The sequence below is a fragment of the Dromaius novaehollandiae genome, chromosome 4 (assembly GCF_036370855.1).
Source record: "Dromaius novaehollandiae isolate bDroNov1 chromosome 4, bDroNov1.hap1, whole genome shotgun sequence".
In the NCBI taxonomy this organism is placed as follows: domain Eukaryota; kingdom Metazoa; phylum Chordata; class Aves; order Casuariiformes; family Dromaiidae; genus Dromaius; species Dromaius novaehollandiae.
In genome coordinates this window covers 60,192,964-60,216,103 of record NC_088101.1, presented here as the reverse complement: position 1 = coordinate 60,216,103, position 23,140 = coordinate 60,192,964, and the positions used below count along the sequence as shown (strand labels likewise).

The 23,140-nt window shown below is 39.7% G+C and overlaps 1 long non-coding RNA gene across 1 annotated transcript; it reads right to left on the bottom strand.

Moving 5' to 3' along the window:
* Positions 1-11,581: 11,581 nt before the first annotated feature.
* LOC112979414 (uncharacterized) lies at positions 11,582-20,873 on the bottom strand. Its single transcript, XR_003258166.2, has 2 exons — positions 20,343-20,873; positions 11,582-13,448 (listed from the first exon to the last, which is right to left on the bottom strand). It is a non-coding gene; the product is annotated as an uncharacterized LOC112979414 (long non-coding RNA).
* Positions 20,874-23,140: the final 2,267 nt, after the last annotated feature.

The following is a 23,140-nucleotide window of genomic DNA, read 5'->3' as shown; positions in this document are numbered from 1 at the left end:
GGTACTATACAGGTCAATGTGAAGGCAGCTGCCCTTCAGATGAATTGCAAGCTGCCAAAATTACAGAGTGAAAAACCATGCAGAGGCACAAGTGTGATAATCCAGATTCAGCACCTCACTGATCTGTGCAATTTAGAGTTGGTTCACAGCACTGGTAGGGGAAACTCTTACTCACTTGCCTACCACCCTTCAGCTATCAACTGTGTCCACCCATGGATGTCACGTGCTTTCTTACCAACCACCTCTGTGGCACAGATCAGCTTGTGACTGAAGTATATTCCTTTCCAATGCCATATGAGACAAAGGCTTAGATAAAGAGAAGAAATGGAACTTTCCATGCCTTCTGCTGGATGGGACATGAGACCCTTTGTCATGCTTTGCTGATTATCATTCTCCTCAGGATTTCAGGTACACACAAGCTCATCTAGTCAAGCAAATAGGGATTTAGGGGCTGTACTGAAGATGAAACTCTGTGGTGAGACTTCGGATGTCCTTGACTCACTGTAAGGGTGATTACATCACAGTCACAGGCCGTGTCTCCACAAAAGCTACCCCAAGAGCCAGAAGCACCAGACAGCACCGATCAGCCAGTCCAAGTGGCTCCAGACAAGCTAGTGGAAGAAGTGCAAGCAGCAGCTGCATTGCTGCAGGCACTCTGCTCTGCCTATATCCCTGTAGCACCTCCTCCTGCACCAGTACCTCCGCCCGGTGCTGGAGTGTCACATACCAATCTGCCAGTTTGATCAGCATCACCTTGGGTCTCTGTGGGGCATTCGATCCCCAACAGTAGAGATTGCCTTGAGAGAGCCTGGATTTTTTAGAAGCTTTAGCAAGCATCAAATTTATGTCTACACTACCTTTCACCAAGTGTGACACAACAAAAATATTCTTCTTTTCTGTTCCCAGTATATTAATGCTGTTTTTTTCAGGAATGGTGAATCCCATTGCCAATTTCCCATGGTAGAACAGCTTTACATTGGAAAAACTGAAAGCAGAGCATCCAGAGTCTCCAAATTTAGCTTTTTAAATTAAAGCAATAGGCCATGTCAAGCAGTGAATTTCTTGAGTAGTTATTGCACACTGCAGGGGGCATTAAAAGGTACAAGACAGAAAGCCAAATGGCTTTTTAAGCACTCAAGCAGAGTGAAGCTCAACTGGAAATGAATTACCTGGAGTGTGTTATTGCTACTGTAACATGCAATTCAAGGTTCTAAATAAAAAAGAACAAGCTATGTTTTAAATAACAAATATCCTTAAAGAAACATTAACCAGGAGGAATTCATAAAGGCAGGTATTCTAGAGAAGTCTTATATATAATTTCAGACAGTTCGTCCATAATTCTAGGGATTCTAAACCTTGAAAGAGAAAACTTTTGCTAGATAGACACTTCAAAGCTATACTGTGAACCACAGTCATGGTTTTACAGAATACTGAAGAATGAAAAAGGTAGAAATACGCAAGGGTATCTAATTCTAGACAAATTAAATTGAAAAATATTTAGATGGAATTCTCCTCAGCAGTGTATTTATGAAATTTTTAGTGAGTATTACTGATTATACTCAATTTTTGTACAAGATTTTGCAATTTCATACATTTAAGCCTGGCTACCATTAAAATAAGATTGTAAAATAGCAAGATAGTGAAATTTCTAAAGTCTGCCGCTATACTCAAGCTATTCTTTATCCAAGTGAGTTGCTTTCTTTAAGAGGTCTTCCTCGATTCTGGGGTCAAGCTAGGTGCTGCAAAGCCTAATTTCTAGGCAAGTAAGTAAGTCCCTCTTGCATCTGGACCCAAGCAGGTACTGGAGTCCTCACTATGAAGTTACCCAGCCTTCGCTGTGACATGTTGCATGGCTCTCAGCTGCCCTGCTAGTGTTCCCAAACCGTTTTAGTTTAGCTGAGAAACCTATACCAGAAATACTTAAAGCCACTCTCATGTGAATTTCCTAAGCTGAAAGTTAAAATTGAAATTGGCCCAACCACCTCTGTGACACCAATGCATTAAAGCAGCTAGACGATAGGAGGTCTGTGGCAATTTCCCATGGAAGAGGGCCACCAGCTTTAAAGAGAAATATTGCATCCACCAATGGCAGTCTCCTGCCTGGGTTATCAGTGCTTTGCAGGTAACTGGGCTGTTTTTCAGTTGAGCATTTCACTTGCAGAGCAAAAAGACTTAGCTATGCAAAAATATACTTAAACTTGAAAGAGACTCAGCACCTGCAGAGGATGCTGATCCAAAAGAGCCAGAGACCATTCCCAAGAAGGGAATTTTTGAAGCTGGAATGGAAACAATGTGGGGTAGCTTAAGATTTGACTGAAATACCAAACTCTTCCATGGACAGTCTGAATAAAAAGATCTTACAAGAACTCAAAATTGTCCACTCCTGCTTTTTAAACTCCTGGGTATAAAACAAGAGAGAGGGAGATTATTTTTTTTCTTTTAACAGGATAAAAGCTGTATTAAGGGCAACAGCTATTACTTACCCTGGTATAAAAGGAGTCTGCATATACTGCATTGAGGGTTTTTTTTTCCTTTCTCCCTTCCTATTTTTCTGCAGCCTCTTTCCAGAAGAATAATAACCCACACCATTTTGAAGTATAGATTTTGATGCAAGGAAAAACTGTCCTTATGATAACAGCTTTTATTGTCCCTTTTGCTAGCTTAATTCTGCACTTGCCTTGAAAATGTCACCCTCTTACTGTCGAGAAACTTGAATGATGCCCCATTGTCATGCTTTCAAAGTTGCACTCCTCTAGAATTGAAAAAATACACACACACACGCACACACACGCACACACACACACACACACACATCCACTGATTAATAAGATGTTTGAAAATCCAGGAAAAAATGACCGTCAGCTTAAAAATTTAATGATGACACAGGTTTAGATGAAGTGTTACTTCAATGTATGCACTATGTGAGCTTTACTGTAGTCCTCTCTCTCCCTTGCATAAACCTAAGAGGGTGAAAGCAGGGGGCTGCCTCAGACAGAGTAGTTGCCTTTCTAGGCCCTGTGACAGAAGGAGAAGTCAGGTCTAGTGCCCTTACGCTAACTGTATCTGATACGCTATGTGCCTTCATGGAGCAGAGCGATGAGCTGCAACCTGGTAAACATCATCGCCGTTTAGTTATGCATCATAACTTAACATCCTAATACATAAGCCTCATGTTGACTCTTGCCCTTCCAATTTACCGTGGACAGAGGTAACATCTAAGCCTTCAATGGTAAGAAATATTGGGGGCGTAGTCTCACCAATAGAGGACCAGCATGCAATATCTTGATTAATCACCTTATTCTACATACCTGTATTGAAATGCATTTTGTGAAAGGTATGGTTAAAATTTTTGTCAGATCCCTTCAGCTGCTTATGAACTTGGGATCTGAGGAGGGATTTTAGTGAGCACGAGCTATTCTGGTATATTTTAATATCCTTTTATAACTCAGTAATTGCACTGATTCCTCCCTGGCCACAAAATCTGGGAGCCCTTTCACTCCTTTTGTTGAAAATGAATACAAAAAAGTGTGGAAAACAAAATAGCATTTTAAAATGGACTCTCTTTGGAAAATATAAAAATAATGTCCAAGGTACTTAGGAATGGAGGCTGTTATCTGTAAGGCCATCTAGGACCATCTAGGAATTTATTCATTGCAGAGTTTAAACAAATAAATCTGAATAAATCCTCATTCCTCCAGAAATGCATGTGAGAATAAAATACTACTCATGTATATGTGTAAAAACGAACCACACGAACTCAAGGATCAGCAGGGTTCAGAAACTGACAAGCAGCTGAAAATGTGTGATTTCGTTTTGTTCTAATTTGTACATTTTATCAAAATCTAACTTATGCTATCTCCAGGTTAAGAGAAATAAAAATCACTCATGTAAATTCTTACCACTCTCAGATGGGCACTGAGATTTCTAGTTAATCATCACATTAAACCCCTCTTCACAGGATCAGACTAGAACAAAAGAAATGAAACCTACTTTTTCTTCTACGTAGGCTTTCCAGAAAGTCTTTTTTAATGCTCTGAATTGAAACAGTTAGAAACAACTTTGATTTAATGATTCAAAGGTTCTTGAAAAATGTGTATAAAGAAAAAAATGTTTTCATCTTTGAATGATGCTACTCTTGACTTGCAGTAACAGCTCAAATAGAGGAGATGACTGCATGAAAGATTTCTAATTGCCAAGTGGTAAAACTTTTAGTATTTCTTATTGTTGCAACAGTCTGTACCCCGTTACATGGAAGTAATTTTTTTTCCTGTTTTGCCTCCTGATTATTTCACATTAGCCTTTTTGGCTTCTCTTCAGTAATTAGAGCATGACACATTCCCTCATTTTGTTTAGAAATGCTGCTTGAAAAGCCTTTCATCCTTCCCTATGAAAAAAGTAATGGACATATCAGAAAGATAGATGCAGTGGTCAGCAGCAAAACAAGCCAAAACTCCAGCACAGACGCTAACACCCACTGCACATCCAAATGCTTGCACATGGCCCATGTTCATCACGCCCTAAATGAGTTCTGAGACTACCAAGTGACAGAGCTTTGTAATGTATTGAAATGTGGCATCAAAGGCTCCAGAGACTGCAAAGACTTGAATCATATTGTTAAGAGAAACACAAGAGTAAATACAAAAAGCACCAGTCTGGGGAATAAACAGAGAACTAAAATCAGAGCCTTGATTGGGAAAATGAGAGTACAGCTGACTGAACATATGCTCTGAAAGAAGTATTAGGAAATCAATCAGCTTTGCAGTTGACTATGGTATACTGTCATTGCTTATAGCCACCAATATCACCTTAGCTAAAGAGAGGCCACCATCAAACTGACACTAAACTCTGGGGATGATTCTTTTTCCCCTTCAGCCAGTTTCTCTTCTCAAAAATTAATGACTGTTATTACAGTAAAGCCCTCTGGAGTGCAAAGTGTGCATCATTACAAAACCCAAACTTTGGATTCTGAATAGGCCTGGGTTCTTGGTGCTTTAGGGTTCAGTTTCCCCTCTTATTACTTCTACTTTGTATTGGAGAAGGTCTTGGTAGAGACATGAGAAATGCCAACTTCTGTTTATGGGAGAACAAATGTATGTTCTCAAGAAAGCTCATCAAATGTATCATCTATGGTCACAATTTCTTTGCACACTAACCATAATTTTGGCAACTGCAAATTGTTAACTGTACGTATTCCCTGAACAGTTCAGACATGTCCCTTTCATCATACGGGTTAACAGCAAGCAAGGCATTTTGACTATTTTAGTAATCTTCTTTCATATTATACAGTTTCCCTGACTGAGGAAATGAAGTTCTTCAGCATCAGGAAAAGAGATGGCAAGCATACTCACTTGAAAACAAGAAATATTTTTCATAAAGACATTTTTTCCTACCTTTTTGACAATGTTTTCAATAATAATTTTTTATTGAGCTATTTGAAGAATGGCAGATTATTAAGAAGAAAAATACATTAAAGTGGTAGTGTGTCAATGCTTAAATAACCGTTCATGATCAGTGGGAACCAATCGTGTGTAAAGTCACCTCATTTCCAGTGCTGTTTGTAATGATGTAGATGAACGATCATGAAACAGTTGATTCATAAACAGCTTAACTAATATACGCCATTTGTACAAACAGAATGAACCCATTATTCAAGACAGCATTCATCTCTTCACAAGCAAATAGTTTTGTGAATATGGGCTAGAGCTACAAAGAGACTGAAGCACCGAATTGTCTTTGTCACTCCAAACTAGAGCATTTGCTTCGTCTGTGGGTGGTCCACTCCCTCCCTGTGCCCCAAATCAGACTTTAGCTTCATGTGTTTCACTTCCCAAGAGGCTGTTCTGCTGCAGGGATCTCAATCTCTCATGCTGCAGCTATTTCACTCCAGCTGGCACACCAGCACCACCGTGTCCACATTTAGCCACCAGGCTTAACAGAGTCATTCACATTCGCTCCCTCTCCTTGGCCCGCTGAATACAATACTTACACCATGGAAAGCAACGCTGAAGAAAGTTAACACTCTCCCACCGCAGCAAATCCCACAGTTGACGGAACAATGTCTCCCTGCGCACAACGAATTGCTGGATCAGGGCAGCCGAGATTAGGTATTTCTTTTATAATTTTCACAATATGATTAAAAAAAAAGAAACCAATAAACATCTTCAAGTCTTCTTCTGTCTTTTTTCTCAGCATTTGCAATTCTTCACTGCTCTGCAGCTAATTAACACTGTGCTGAAAAAGCAGTTCTCTGAGTCACTCTTGAGAATGAGAGGGGAGGGAGGGGGCTCGCAGCCTGGTTCAGACACACACACTTTTCATTTATAGCCTTAGCACGGGGCAGGGGGAAGGGAGGAATCTGACCAAGAGAAAGCTTAGTGATTTCTGATTTATTGGCAGGCCACCGTCATGATCATGGCTCCCGCACTGTTTCTCTCCTATCTTCTGCAATACTTTGCACCATGAATTTGGAAGCGAAATAATTAAACAACGTAATTAGACATTTATTTTAACTCTGTGGGCTGACATGTTGGCTGAAGCTTTGCAAATGACGAAAACCACAGCTGCCATGTTTAGCACTGGGAGCAGCTCAGCTGCACTGTGTGTCATCGCTTCCCATCCTGCTCTCTCATTTTAATTAGACTCTCTTGCAGGCAACAAATCAGACTGATATTCTTCCTAAATGCTGCAAGTGCCCAAAGCAAACTGTGAATACTAAGGGAAAAACAAAAAGATGAACAAGATGTTTGTGCTCTTTATTATACCAGAGCTTTACAAACATAGTCAAAGCTATCAAAATAGCCATGCTCAACAGTGAGGTGACATACTACTATCACAGTAGCATTACTTCAAAGTTATTAGGCATACTACCGGGGTCTCTATGATAACAGACTTGGGTTATCTGAGCCTCCCAGCCCAGGCTCTTCTTCCACCTGTCCTTCTCCCACGTTTCTCCCCACAGGTGGGATAGTGCCACCTGCATGGCCTGTTGTAACAGCCAGGAAAGAAACGGGATGGAAGCAGGCATGTTTTCTCAATGCCTCCCACCAGTCAACTCAGCGGTCATGACAGCTGTTTAAATTAAAAATTGCCAATTGTCTCATTTTCCACCAAAAGCAAAGGATCACATCAACTCTAGTTAGTTAATATGAACACAAGAAAACCATTTGCCTTTCTTTAGGAGAGTGTACAGGGCCTCTTTTAGAGAAACAGCCTCCTTTGGTTTTATTCAGCCCTCTCCAAAAATATACCCCCAAAAACAAAACCCAGAAACACCTCTTCCCTCTCCAAGCTCTTCCTCTCCTTGAAGAGGAAGCCCTTTAAACTTGCACTCTGTTTCACATCATCTGTGCTTCTTTACATTGGCCAGTAGGATCATCTGCCTATGTAATACAGTAAAGGACAATACACTCTGTGAGCTACACACCTTTTCCTCTTTCTTGACCTGCACCTCCCTGCCCTCTCCCCAGCACAATGCCAAAAACCAGCAGAGAGCATGGGTGATCCCCCAACAGGGCTGGATGAAAGAAACACTGAGAGAGAAAATGAGTGAAAGAAATAGAAGAAAATATACCTTGGAGTGGAGGGAAAGGATTGAGTGTGCCAGGACCTTGCACTGCATCTTGAGGTGAAGTCCTTAGAGTAAAGTCTTAGTTTCCAGCAAGATCTGATCAGCTGCAGATGAGACATTAGTGTAGGAGGGAGGGACAGGGGATCCACAGCCATCTAATACTCCATAGACAAGGGTCCAAAAAGGTATACTAGTATTACAATACTTAGTAAAATCACAATACTTATTTTTGTACTGATACTGAGAAAGATTCAAATGGTATCCCCCATCACTAATAGATACCTGAATGGAAGAAGTCCAGATATCAAGTAAGCAATTGTTCTAATCCAGGCTACGCTAAATATTTATAATCATACCATCAAAGTATTTTAAGCATGCTAACAGCTGCCTTGCTTCAGAAAAACAGTTCCTGACATGGTACGAAAAGCTCCATTGTAGCAGGTCTCATCTGTTGAAAAGATGTACAGAACTCTAATCTTCTAGTCTCTATAACTTGGCTAAGACATGAAACACACTTTCCATTTTTTCTCTAACTCTTGTGATGAAAAATAAAATAGATTCCCAAAGAAAAATATTTTAAACCATTCACAACTCAGCAGACCATTTTACTTGAAGAACTAGATGTCTCATACACTGTATGAGCTACAGAGTTAGAAGTTAATTGCAGAATACACTGCAGTTTTGAAGGATGATTACAGATGTGGCACTGAGCGTGCATATAACTGGATGCTTTAATCTGAAAACATCTTGATCTGGGAAAACACAGTAGAGTGGTAGCTTTTCTCCTGAGGGTATGGAGATAAGCTGTTGTACCGAGGTAGGAATGCACTGTGCTTGGGGAAGAGGAAATAAGACGTAACAAGGATAGGCAAAGGACTCGGTCTCTGGGACATCAAGAGCTGACTTTGGCAACAACGGGACTGCTCACAGGAATAGTGTCAACTGCATGATAGTGGTCCTGGAAATACTAATATTCTAATATAATCCTAACAGCGCAAAAGGTTGAGTTACTATAAATCGTCGGACCTGGGGCTGCACTGATCCACAATTGTCAAATTCACCATTTGCGATATTCTTACGACTTCCTTAAGTGAAAATGAATGAAAGGATTATTCAAGTGTCGGGCCAAGCTAACACAAAACTGAGGTAACAAACACCATTTGAACAACTACCTGTTGATACACTGAAAAGTATACACGTTTGCCAAGGCAGGAAACTGCTAAGGATTACGCTTTTCCCTGAATAGCTGTCAGCTTCCAGCATGTATCTGAGTCTACAAAAAGAGGTTTAAGAAAACGTATTGAACTGCAAACAAAAATAGCACCAAGTTCAGGAAGAGCTCAAACAGCTGCATTGCAGTGGATGTTTGCTCTGAACATCGTGACAGAAACCAATGAGCATTTAGCTAAAGGTATCCGGTGCATGCTTTTAAAAGCAATTCCAGGATGTTGTTAGTCCTTGTACTCCCACTGACTGGGATGACAAAGCAATGAATGTAATTGTCAGGCAGAAAGGAAAAGTGAAGAACTATGCTGAGGTGCTTCAAACAAAGGAGCATAAAGATTTCTACCATCAATTTACATCTGACTAGACTATGGGGGGATACGGCAAGGAGAAAGGGAAAAAAGAGAGAGCAGACTGATATGAGCGCTAGAGACATACACTGGTTCCTGACAGACATGCACAATGCAGGAAAGAGGAAGGACTGGAACAGCAGAAGAAAAAATTATTGCACAGTAAAAAAAATTAGGAGTGAGGAATAGCTGGTTATAGAAGAAAGCAGAGAAGCTAAACAGTGAAAAACCAAATGAGAGGAGTAGTGAACAGACTGTAAGCTCTCTGAGCCAAAGTCTATCTTTTTACGTGCATCTCACCAAGCATGAGATGGTGAACTAAAGGTTAGATGTACTGAACAGGCGGTAGGCCCCCTCTGCAGAACTTAGCCAACACAATTTTACCAACATAAAAACATTCAGCAACCCTCTAAACCTTGAAGGTGCTCAAATCCCTTTGGCATGACCCAAAATCCTCCCTGACAGTGTTCTACTCTTCTGCATGTTTGCCTTGGCCAGTGTAAGTCTCAAGGGGATACCAAAATTAGGCATTCTTCCACCCAAGTCTTGAAAGTAGCCTGTTTCAAACAGGCTTCAGAGTCTGCATAAATCAGCCTGCATCAGATACACAGTGGATGTTACTTTGAAATACAAGTGCCAGAGGGAAGCTTTGCAATAACATGTCACCTTTTCAACATGCAGCTCATGTCCCAGCAGAGCTTTTTAGCTCAGGTACAACATGATCCTGGTGCAATTACATAGCTCCTCAGTCAGAGGCAGTGCACATACAAGCAACAATATCTGCCCATTCAAATCTGAATCAATTCAAATCAAATGCCTCAGTAATTTTATTGCTTATAGCCTCTAAGCTACTTTAAAAAGACAACATATTGTGTTCTCATTTGTGGACTATTTTATATCCCCATTTTTCTCCTGGAAACAGAAATGAGAAAAGCTGATTTTAATCAAGAGCTGTTTTTATGGAGCTCAACATCCTTATTTTCTTTATACCTTTATTTTATTTTTTTAGAGATCCTGAATTCCCGGCTATTTTTCTGAGTCATTAGTTTCTTAAAAATGAATAGACCTCTTTTCTCGTTTCCTTTCCTTCTTACTCTTGTCCAGTTAGAAAATCCTTATAGCAACTGATTAGTTTTAGCCCATTCAATTCATTATTGTTCTATTATTTTCTATGCCTGTTTTAGTACTGCCTTCATCACTCTTACAAATGTCTTCTTTATTTTCTCCCTGTAGCAGACAGACCCCCTCCAAGTTTGCGTAGCTTTTCATGAAGCCACATTGCTTGCTTCTTGTTTCACAAAGCTGTCACAGTATCCCCAATCATACTTTCCCCACTATCAGCACCCACAAGTTTTGACTGTCAGAAATTATACTTAAAGTTCCTCTAATCAACAGACTATATTTCTTTATCAGTGATAAACTTATCTGCAATTCTTGCTCACAGGGTGATATTTTGTTCTCATGACTTTACTCATACACTTGTATGTTATTTCAGCACAACTCTCTTTCTCTATTACTTCCCAGTATTATTCCTCCTTCTTCACACTATTTTAACACAATATGTAAAATGTCATTATCTTGTCCTTATTTACGGAGCAAAAAAATCTTTCACTGTTTGTTTTAATTCCTGTTGAATGTCTAACTCAGTTGGACTACTTGTAATTCTCATTATCCACTCACTTTCTCACTTCCAAGGTACATTTTAACATAAATACTCAGCCCTTCTTGGATTGTTTGAAGGCATGCTTTGTACTTCCCAAATCCTTTTTGGGAGGTTTATTCACTTAAAAAGATCTGGAGTCCTTTTCTGCAATATTTTGGATCCCAAGTTCCTGATCCTTCCTTTTCTTTTATTAAAGAAATCCGAGGCATCATCTTCATGTAAATTTCTGAGCTTCTTACTTCAATTTGTCTTCAGCTCAGTTTTCTTCACCCATTGTGTCTCACAGTTTAGTTTGCAAGTTGAACATCTTAATTATAGACATACTTTTGTTCTCACAAAATCCAAAGAGAATTGATGTACATTAATTCAATCCAAAGACATTTTTTATTACCAGCTCTTTTATCATGTTTTCAGTGCTTACCACACTACCTCTCTATACAAATTTACATCCAGTTGGGGACACAGTGAATTATGATTTTAGTAAACAGAGGGAAGCCCAAAAATCCGATGATTTTATGCAAACGACTATCTCATAAATTCTACTGTCAGTGACTGTTAAGAGGATCTGGCACCTAGCCCTAAATAAAGCCAACACAAACACAACCCTAAATAATAGCAGTCTTAAATAAGAAACACAATCCTAAATAATGACATGCATTATTAGTGCTGCATTTAGAAATATTTCCTAGAATACAGGATACCAGTGCACCCACGTTCTTCTTCTTGTCCCTTACCCCAGTGTACAGGAGTACTCAAGTGATGACAGGAGGTGATTAACAGCCTTGACCTCCAGTAGGTCGCAGCTGCCCAGGTTTATTCCCCAACCCCAAACATTCATATCATTCATATTCATTTTTGACAGTAACACACAGCTTCAGTTAATCGAGCTACAATTTGTGCTTCCTTGGGATCATGTCTGCAGTGTGTCACAGTCCCTTCTGACTGCCACTGCTGAAATGTCCATTCAGAAAGGTGTGCAGGTGGAGGGCTGGTAAAAAGAAAAGGACAGGACCTTTTAACTGCACCTTTTGAAGAAAACGGAGGATGTGATTTGAATCAGCTATATAAGTGACAGACTGTTTCTGTCACGTCACCTCCCAATGAGATACACATACCCCTTGAATGAGGCACGGTTGAGCTGCAGCACAGGCAACAACATTGATACCAATCCATTCTAAAATCAATGTTTAGAACCTCGTAGTTTAAGAAAAGCTTTTGTAAAAAAAACTTTTTGATGCTAAAAAGCAAATATATTAATATCTTGATCAGTTGATGAAAAAATGATCTAATCTCTTTATTTATACCTAAGTAAACTGAATGGACAGACACAGAGTCTGAATGGAATTAGGAAAAAAAAGGCATATAAACTGCCAGTCACCAAGTCACACTGCACGTTCAAGACATAATAGCAGGAGTCCTCACAATAAAGAAACTCTTGAGAAACACAAGGAGCTTTATCCACAAAAATATGAATCAAAACAATAAAAAACATTCACTTGATTTAGTTCTGTCTGAATAGAGGAAATACACCTAATTTTCCTCAAGGATGGGCCTTAAGACATCACCTAATCCAGGCTCATATCCCAGGCAGGAACAACAGCACTAGAGTATATCTGACACGGGTTATTTAAGAAGAGGAGGCAATGACAAAGACTCCAAGAAGTCCCTAGACACTCCTATGCTGCAATACAATTCCAACTAGCAGGTTTCTCCAGATATCAAATGTGTCCCTCTCTGAGTGAATGCCAACTCATGAATTTGAGGTGCTAGTCAAAAAGTAGAAGACCAAAAGCTAATCTTCCACATACAGATGATCAAGAAAGCATATGAAGTGAATGTGATGTGAACACATGCTTAAAGTTGCCAAAATACACAACGGGGATAGACAAGTGCATACAGTGTGTTCCTGAAGTGGGGGCATAGTATTGTCACTACCTGTGATGCCCCTATTTTCCCAACCATAGAAACACTTACCGTCTCTTCAGTTTTGAAGTTTGAAATTAATAAATTGGTATGAAAAGACATAAGGAGCATTCTTAAGGCCATGGCTGCTTCCAAGCCACGCAGATTCCAAAATATCCATTCCTCAGGATGTTTAAAATACTGAGGAGAAATCTGTCTCAGACAAGGCACTTCTTCCTTGAAACTGAGTGGGTTTTGCCTGTGTTTCAGCTATCTTCCGAACTTTTCTGCTCAGAAGGAACAGAGCCTGATTTAGGTGACAGCTTTGTACAATATGCAGAGAGGCTTCCCCAAGGAAGAGAGAGGAAAGGCCTGTGCAACCCCAGCTGTCAGCAAGTCCAGGAGCCATATAAAGCCTTGACGAGGTCAGAGCTGCTCCACACAGTATCTCCAATGCCTCCTTCCAGCAGGCAACTCATTTATCTTGGCGCTCTGAATCGCACAGAAGCTGATAAACATAAAGCAAGTGTAGTGCTTTTGGTCAAAGTAAGAGTCTGCTTTCAATTCAGTTCTGAAGTAACATGTTTACTATTGGCTTTACGTCTTCGATAGTACTGACCATCTTCACAAAGGTTTTCAGTAAGAGTATAACATTAATTATTTGTTCTGAGCTTTTTACAGGCCTCACATAAGGATGTTATACAAGGCATGTCTTTGTTGGCAATTGCTGATTCAGGAAGTCCTGAAATAAAAAAAAAGGTATAGAGCTTTTTTGCTTTAATAGTTTGAAGTCAACGGTATTTAGGGTCGGCTTTTTTTTTTCCTTAACACTTCCTGTTCAAGGATGGGAAAAGCTGATTATAATCATTTCCTTAAATTTCTGTTTTCAATTTGCATAATGTACCATTTAAGTAAAGGTAAAGCAGTGTTTCACATTGATAATTTCCACCAGAGTTGAGACTGAAAAATTGCTTCTTGTTAGAAGGAAATTTTTAAAAAGCGCCACCACTGCAACTTTCCAGATGGAAACTAATGTAACTTTCAGCATGCTGCGATTGTAAGTTAGGCTATGCTTGCTATTCAGTTCAGACTAGGGAATCTTAGCTCTAGCTGAGGTAACTTTTACAATCGCACTTTATCATGTTGCATCTATCACCCATCTTGACATTTCATGATTTTTTAGTTCCTTTTCTCCAATTTTGTCTTGTACATACAAGTTTTCTAGTACATACAAGTTTTCTAAAAATTTGACTTACCAAGATTTCTCTATTGCAATTATCATTGCTATAAAAGCTGATTAATTCTTTTCTCCAGCCTCACTTAAGAATGCAATCTTTAAACAGAATGTCATCCTACACCTAGCAGTCTTTACCTCCTCCAAATTTAAATTCTCTTCTGTTAACATCTAGGGTTGATATCTGCAGTATCCTGTATACTGGATATTCCAGATCTATCCATAAAGCCAGATGTACAAGCACCTAATTCCTCCTAGAATTAATAGAGGTTCATGCCTGATACTTCTATGAAGTTTATCTCTAACTGCAAAGTTATGCAAATATCAGTCCCTTTATATTGGATAGTATCAGGCAGTTCAAAAGTTGTCAAAACAACTGATCTTTAAATACGTGTTGTTTGCACAGGCTTAGCCCCACATTTATCTGAGTTTTTCATTCAACCAAACATATGAGGCATATACTTCTGTTTAAAGTCACCGCGTATGCATCTAAACATAGGCTCGGTAGTGGTCAGCACCAGAATGTTCAATACCAAACGCAACCATGCCAATGTTTTTTTTTTTAAAAAAAAAATCAGTACTCTGCAGGTGACAAAAAGTATACAGATGATACTGGTTTAAACAATCATATTCCTTGACCTAACCAAATGTGACTGCAAGTCAGATCCAGAGCTGCCTACCAGAGTAGAAGAAAGCACCCTTGGTCAACCTGAAGCTCTTCATCTGGGTGGGCAGCAGGAGTCATTCACAGCAATCTCAACTCTCCACTATGCTCTTTGCACTGCAAGGCAAGCAGGCGATAGCAGACTTTGTCTCTACAGTGCAGACCATGGATGTGTACAGACGGTCAGCAGAGCAGAACAAGACTTGTGCTCGATTCAGATATCTTCCTTTTCTTGTATTTTGAAGGTTTTCCTTCTCTATCACCCGTATTAGGTCTGTAAGTCTGCAAGCTGATGTAATCCCTCACTTAAAATTCTGTCATAGAACAAGTAACCAAAGTTTATTAAAACAGGGCTTGCACATCCCCATCCAGTGGCTATTTTACTCATCTGTCCTTTTTTATCAGAATGGACAAAATTGGCAATTTTTTCACAGAAATTTTGAAAAGCTTGTTTTTGTTGACATGTAAACTTGGCCATTTTAGAGATTTATCTTTCAATCCATGTCTTTGTTTGTCAAACCCAACTTTTTAACAAGGAATAAAACCAAACATTATCACTGAAACTAAAAGTTAGTAATAATTTCACTTTTGATGACGTCTTTCTTGGTCAAACCAGTCTATGGAACATTCCAGCTCCCAAGCAACCCCTGTGCTTCCCTTATGCTTAATGACAATGAAGCAGACTCAACTGACATGCCAAAAGACTGGCAGTGAAATTAGCCACCTGCACACAAAGGCCAGAAGGGTTGTCTGCATACACCTGAAAGGCTGTAAGGACTGCAGAGTCTCCTTAGAATAGAGGTGCTTCAGCCATGTGTTTGAAGATTCATTGTGCTATCACTGTATCTTAGTCTGGGCAGAAGAAATTGTGCTATGTCTTAGGTGATTTATCTCTGCTTGGATGCAATCACAGGCTGCGAAGTTCATGTGTGATGGCACTAGCAAGATCATTTACATGTGATGTCTGAGATAATAAATGGCTTTATCTCAAGTTGAGGGAATGTGTTAGGGTTATGGCCTAGCCACCAAAAGCTTTTACAAAGGACCAAACTGCAGTAGTACATGTCATTTGATTTTGGAAAAAAAACAGGCATTAACAGCATACAACAATGCTAATGGTAGTTAAATTTGATCTTCAGCTACCCTGCGGGGAATTTTTAAACAGCATGCAAGCGCTTTTTAAAAAGTCTGCTTTTAACAAACACCGCTTGCAGGACCCTTCCATACATTTGCAATTCAACTCAAAAAAGTTCCTTTGTGGCACCTGCTTAGTGAACAGGCAAAATTACAGTCCTTTAGTTTAAGGAACATAAGGGCTCTTCTCTACCCCATTACAGTTTGGTAAACCTTTACTGCTAGGTTAAACCTGTCCAGGACCTTTTTCTGCTACTGAGGCCAGCTGGCACAGATCTGAATAATACCATTAAATTTTATCACCTTCCAGTGAGGAGAGGTGCACACAGACTATGTATTGAGAATCCTCCCATCAAAAACTCCTAAGCTACATCTGGAAACCACTTGGCTAGCTGGTGCAGGCCAAAGCCACTCTAGCGACTAGTTTCAATGTTTAATTTTCTAGTACAGAGATAGTCAGAAAGAACCAAAAGCACTGAGATTAAGAAAGGAATAAAACTGTACCTTTGCTTCACTGCCCAAACACTGGATTGCAGAGTATAATTACAGCACTGGGGGTACCAACAAAAGCTCCTAAATGAATATGTAAATGCTGTTATTTCCACATCAGGTATCTGAGGGAGGTTTATCTAGCTGAGTGGACAATTTATGAATAAAGTTCTTTGTGACAGAATGAACATGAACAAATTGTTCTTGCATTTATTTGTAACTCAGAAAATTCCTCAAAAATGTTATTTGCTCTACAACTAATTTTAGTCCTGATTAACTAGAGCACCCTTGTTCAGGAGAGCACTTGAGCAAGTCTTCAAGTCCCATTGAAGTCATTTCTTAGGTTAGTTGAGGGAATTAGTTATAAAGAGAGATCTGGGAGGAACAGTGGACATCATAGGAGAGGGAGAATGGAGAAACAGAAACAGTGCATGGGACAAGCCTAACTAAAAAAATAGGATTTGAGTTTAAACTAGGTGGCTTGGGACCACTACATTCTGGCCATTGTGAGGGTCTGTAGCTCTAACACAAATGAAGTAGAAAATATCTCCTGGACTTCTCTCATTTTTTCGTGACTCTTGCAAAACACTTTATTCTATATACAGGTTTCCCTAAAAAATTATTTTAACAAACATATGAATTACACGATACAAAGCTATTTTTAGCCTGAACTCACTACTCATAAGCTCAACTGAATTTAAAGACATTAATGTAATATATAATATGTATCAACTGAATAGTGAAAAAGAAGGAATACATAGTTACATGGAAATACAACAGCAATGTATTTGTAAGGCCATAACCAATAATCCTGGGGAAAATCCATGACAAGGAATTAAACACATGACTAAGTAATGATTTGCTTGATTTGCTCAATTTAGCACACCCTGCTTCTATGATAACAGAAATAAGAGGTACTCACACTATATAACATAATTTATTCAATGAATTTGTCTTTCATGTGAACAAGGTAACAGTAATCAAGCTGCATAAAACAACAAGTCCATTTCACCCAAGGGAATGCCGAGACTCATTCCCTTGGCTCTTGCTTTGAGTACTTGTAACCTATCACTGTCACATATCATTTCTGCTTAGCTGATTGAACAATCAGATCACAGAGTGGGCTGGGACAGACACTGGATACCTAAGCTAAGGATTTAACTTGGAATACAGTGCAAGCCTTTACCTAAGCAAATTTAAGCATGTTAGCAAGACTTTCATTCCATGACATACTTGCAAGGGAAAAAAAACAACCACTAAAACAGTGCCCCCTAAGTCCTTAAAGTACCATGGGAAACAAATAGTTTTGCATATTATTCAAATAATGCTAAGATTGTCTGAGAACACGATTGCCTCCCCCACTATCCACTGTCCACACTTACTTGCCTGTCACCTTTCCTTCTTCCCTCCTCCTCTCCCTTCCCTTCCCCTAAAAAAGTGGCCTTTGCAACAGTATCAGGGTGAAACAACATCTGCTTGGGTTTAGGTCCCAACTCTTGTATAGGTTTCCTGTGTCAGATGTTGTATTTCCCTGTGGACCACCACAGTGAGGAACTTCAGGATCCAAAAGGGGATGGCCAGCACTTGACTCCAAGCCAAGACTGGTTCATGATCTTAGGTTTAAGGAGGGAGCTAGAGGCCTCCTCCTGGGGTCTCAGAAAGGGATTTAAAAGGGTAGTACACTACGGAGGGACTAACCCGAGGTGGCTCAAAGGGAAATGTCGAGAAGAGGGCATATCCTAAATCTTTCCTCAATCTTTCCTTTCCAATTCACTCAGGGTTACAATGGGGCATCTCTGTCATTTGTTGCCTCCAGGTCAAAACCTTTCGGAGATTTGCCACTAAGTGATTCTTTCAGAGAACGGGGCAGGTCTCACATTTACAGCACAGCTTCTATATTTTTGTCTCTGATTACAACAGTTTTCTTCTCCTATTGAGAGGGTTTATAGCCAGTTCTTTCACGTTGTTCCAACACAGTACTTCAGTGACTACAAGGAGCACTTACTGAGTATTTAAAAGGTACACACAGAACACGAGCAAAAGTTTTGATGTCTACGTTTTGATATGCCTAATAATTACATACATATATGACTTGGATAGAGAATCCATTAAAGTTTTGTTCTCTCCCAGCCTTTTTCAGAAGTCAAACACATGTATTTGCACACATCTCTCAAAATCTGCGACACCAACCTCTTCCCTCCCCCACAACACTTGTGATTGCAAACTGATGGCCATTTATGCTCATGTGATTTCATTTGTCAGTGGCTCAGAGAAGTCTAATTGCTCATATTTTAGAATGCAGCTCATTGACAACAACATGAAAATGAAAACACATTATAGAAGAGCTGATTGAAAAAGCTCTGACAGATAGAGTGATCTACTGGTCCCAAGTTTGATATCACTGAAATTGAACAATAGCTAAATATATTCAAAAGCATAGAGATTGACATCTTTCTTAATCTGGCTAGGAGGATCTGAAATGACCTAGGAACCAGTTGCAACTCCCTTAAATAGCTTATAATAGACCAGATAAAAGCACAACATTTACTTAACTGATAGCTAATAATGAAAGAGTAAAGGATCTCTCTAGGGTACAATCAATTAATTTTACTACAGGAAAGACTGGATAAAAGTCAAGTGAACTAAAATTGTAGTATTTTTTTCTCAGGGAATAAGTAAAATTCATAAAGAGCACTGGCAATTTAGGTTTACAATTAACTGATAGAAGCTGGCTTTTAAAAAAAAATCTGCATCTCTATGCTTCCAAGCTAAGGATTTCTGTCAGGAATTAGTGTTTTGAGATAAACAAAATCTTTCAGTTTTTCACAAGTTCTGCTGCATGGCCTCACAGCAAATCAGTTAAGTTAAAAACAAATGGCTAATTCACTGAGGAACCCAACTGCTCTTGCAAGTTTGCTAGTATCTTTACAACTCAGAGTACCTTCTGCATGTCTGCAGTTAATTACAACACTACAGCAGAAAACCTAGCATTTCCCTTTTCTTCCCCTTCACCAAATGCTTCCATTTAGAGCTAGATGGAGTCAAAAGCAGTTAACACTTGAATATACCAGCCTTCAGACATTGCAGGAAGAGGTACCACATCAAAGCCCAGAATGTTGATAGGATCCCAGGCTCTTAAAATCACAGTTTGAGAGGCTTGCAGTAAGAGAAGCAGAGCAGCACATATACAATTTCCTTGCAGTAGATACATTCCTGAACAGCTATAATCTTTCCTTGAATTCAGGGATAAAATTTATCATACTTGCTCTCCAAAGGTGGTATTTATTTTAATCTTATATGCTGAAGTTAAACACAGTGAAAAGGGGGTTCAGGGCTAATTCCATCACCATTGACTCTTAGGCAGTAAAGCTTCTTAAAAAGACTGGCAGCCAAAGGGAGAACATGGAAGTAGACTACATATCAATTCCCACATGCTGGCCAGGAAAGCTGGCTGAGGTCCTGCTTTGGCAGCCCCAAGGAATACCACCTTTTCCCCACAGAGAATCACTGAATCGAGTAACAAAGATGCAATGCTCTGTGTAGAGGAGCTAAACATTTAGGAAAATCACAAGAGCAAACTTCCAGCCCAAACTGTCCAATAAATGTAACTGGTTTCCATAAAAGAAAAGAATCTTATTAAGGGAGTTAAAAATAAGATATAAAGGAATCAAAGTCAACTGTGTGGTGAAAAAGAGGCTGCTTCATTGCAGTAGCAAAAACTGTTCATACAGGCCAAGCCCATTTAAATAATTAGTCTGATTTATTCCGACTTGCTACCTCCACCCTGAGGAAGTCTCTTTTCTTTACTTTGAGCAAAGTATCAGAACCACTCTGGCACTTTGTCACAAAGGCTGGTGTGGAGTTAACAAGATAGTTGTGTCCCTGAGGAAAATTAATGCTCCTATATTTGGATCTGTGCCCAGTAACATCACATACAACCCACATACAGCTTGAACCTAGAAGTTACTTCTTGATTTGAGTCCAGTTCCCATATTGCAACAGGCCATAAACCACATTATCAGCTATTATCCTAGCAGCGTTCAGGGCTAGCTAAATCCAGCAATTTATGTAAGCATACTAACACCTGTCTATATGCACTCAACATATGAAGTTACCTGGTGCTAAGGCTTCTTGAGCGTATGAGTTCCTCAAGCAAAGGATCCAGAAACGCTGTGAAAAATGTATCTGAAATCCTCCCCAGATCATAGGTGACTGAATCATGCACCTTTGCCCATTCAGGATCTTGGCTGGGCTGCTGAAGCAATACATCTTCCAGTATGCTTCAAGGGATCCCATAAGGCTTCTCCTTTTCTAAAATGGCCCACTGGTTACAGTGCTTCATGTCATCTGGGAACTTGCATCAATATGCACCTGTAAAACAGGCAGGATTCTTTGAAGGCCTTTTATGGGCAAGTGCTCTAACCATTAGCCTAGTAAGGAAAAGGACATGAGTACCTCAGTCTGTAATCAGTTTAAAAAAAACAAAGAAATGAAAGGAAAAAAAAGAAAAAGTATATATAAAGCCAGGGAGCTCAGAGTTGTGTGTGGTTTTGGCATGCTCTCAATACTGTACATAACACTGGAGAGCAAGTAGCTCTTTATTCAGCTTCTTGACATCTGAAAATGAGAATACTTCAATACATTTTTAATGATTTTCTGTAGTTAAAAGTGAATTTTCTCAATTCAGAAGGAAAAAATCTCCATAGACTAAGCAGAAAAAGTCATATAAGAAACAGTCAAAACTGAAATAACTACCACTGAATAGGCTTGGATACATTTCCCATCCCTTTGGCATCCCATTCCAACAGTTTCATGCCTTCCAGTTCACTAGCCAGACTCCTTTCACACCATTCCTTGGGGCAACAATGTAATTCCAGCTCCAGAGTCTTTTATCAGCATGAAGGCCAGGTCAGCAATACAGAAAATTCTTCTACTCTTCTTAAAGACTACCACTTTCCAAGAAAATGAGTCTTCAAATGCTTAATGTAGCTATGTTATCTAATTTTTCTCAGTCTTGCTGGCTTTAAGATTTCAGCTCCTGCCTTTGTCTTCCAGGTACCCTCACCTAAGAACATCAAGTTGTGACCAGTTCCTTCCAGCTGTCACATGCAGTGGGACTACTCTTCACTTTGTGTCTTGTATTTCTTCTCCAACCTAACTCAGCTATGCTCTCTCACAAGGTGAAGTCATGTAACTGCCTGATTGTCTGTGCCTATACAGACTGATGCAGCCTGACAAGACACTTGGTAGCATAAGCTACTAAAAGTACTTGGGTCATGTCCAGCCTATTCCCAGGTCTGTCTTTGTTTATATATACAACTGCCATCTGGCTGCTTTCCGCCTGGTTTCTTGGACAACTTTAGTCTGATTATCTCAGACCATCTGACAGGCTGTGCTTGTTTTACCTTTAACACTTTAAAGATAATAGTCTGCTCAGTAGATGCATAGTGATATTCAGTACCTGAGGAGACCAGGACTTTTTATTCAAATAATGGCATCCTTACCTGTCTCTTCTTCAAGGCTATTCCTACAAGGGATCCCAGAACACATCTGTGAAACTTGAGCCCTGCAGAATGGAAGAAGAAAAAGGGCAAAGAACTGGAACCTGACTTCCCCAGTCGAGTGTTACGTTGCGGTTATTCTCTTAAGAGAAGTACTAAGTGCTATATATAAATGTAGAACATTTTAACAGGAGTTGAGAATGCCCATTCCCAGCTCAATCCCAGATTTTTCAGAGACTCGTAGTCAGACCACTAACATAGCAAACCAAGGCTCAGTTTGTTTCTTCAAATTTGACAGAAGATAAATCTGGAACAGAAGTCTCACTCTTAACTACCAAGTGCAGATCCTAGTGCTCACACTAGTCACACTAAAGCCCTTCACATGAAGACATTCACAGCTATGAATAATGACTGTAGGTGTTTGGCACTAGCCTAGAATGAAGTTCCTAATTGCTTTCAACCTACAGATTGAATTCCTCTTGTACCAACATGCACCAGAATTCTGACTTGCATAAAACCTTATCCCAGCATCCACTGAAGTCAATGGGAATCTTCCTTGGATGTTAAAGCAAGCCTTGTTAGTCCAATAGCAGAATTTCCTTCCTAAGCAATACAAACAGGACTTATGCTAAAAATTGGCACAGAGTGCAATAAAACATGTGATGTATGGTGTATCATGTCATACAGAATTAAGTGACAGCAGCACATAGGACTTGCTTGTGCATCAGGCTTAAAAACTACCCCTAGAGAAGCCAGGGGAATGAGACATAGAATTTCCCAAATTTATGAACTAGTCATGGTTGTCAAACAGCAAGTTTGTTCATGTCAATATCCATGCCTGAAGCAAGCAGCAACTAGTGCACTTCGCAGCACCACAAGCCATTCTGACAGCTCTCCTCTCCGCCTGCAAAAAGGTTTGATGTTCCTGACCACAGTTAGCAAAAGAAATGAGGGTGCTCAACTCCCTGCCCTGCACAGGCCACTGCACATATTGGAATGATTTCTCCATACATCTCTCTCTCTCTTCACATACATATCGCCAGGTATTTTGCGATCCTCATCGAAATGCAGTTACTGCTGCCATACGGCTGCCTTTTAATGCATTGAAGATTTTTCAGGCCCAAACACAGAATATCAGAAAAAGTGTTTAGTCCATCTACTGAAGTAGAGCAGCAGACACAGCCAGCTTCCAGGCAGGTAAGGAAAGAAGCAAGTAATGTTATAGTATCTCATAGGAAGTAAAAAGACAATAAAGTGGGCACCACTAGTGTGCATATTATTTGTTTCTGCTCCTGGCAGAGAGGCAAAGTAATTTGTTTAGCTTTCAGCTGATTAATGTAGTGATCAGCATCTTGACAATAATACATCAGTAGACTGGTGTGCCATTTTAATAAATTATACAAGACATTATC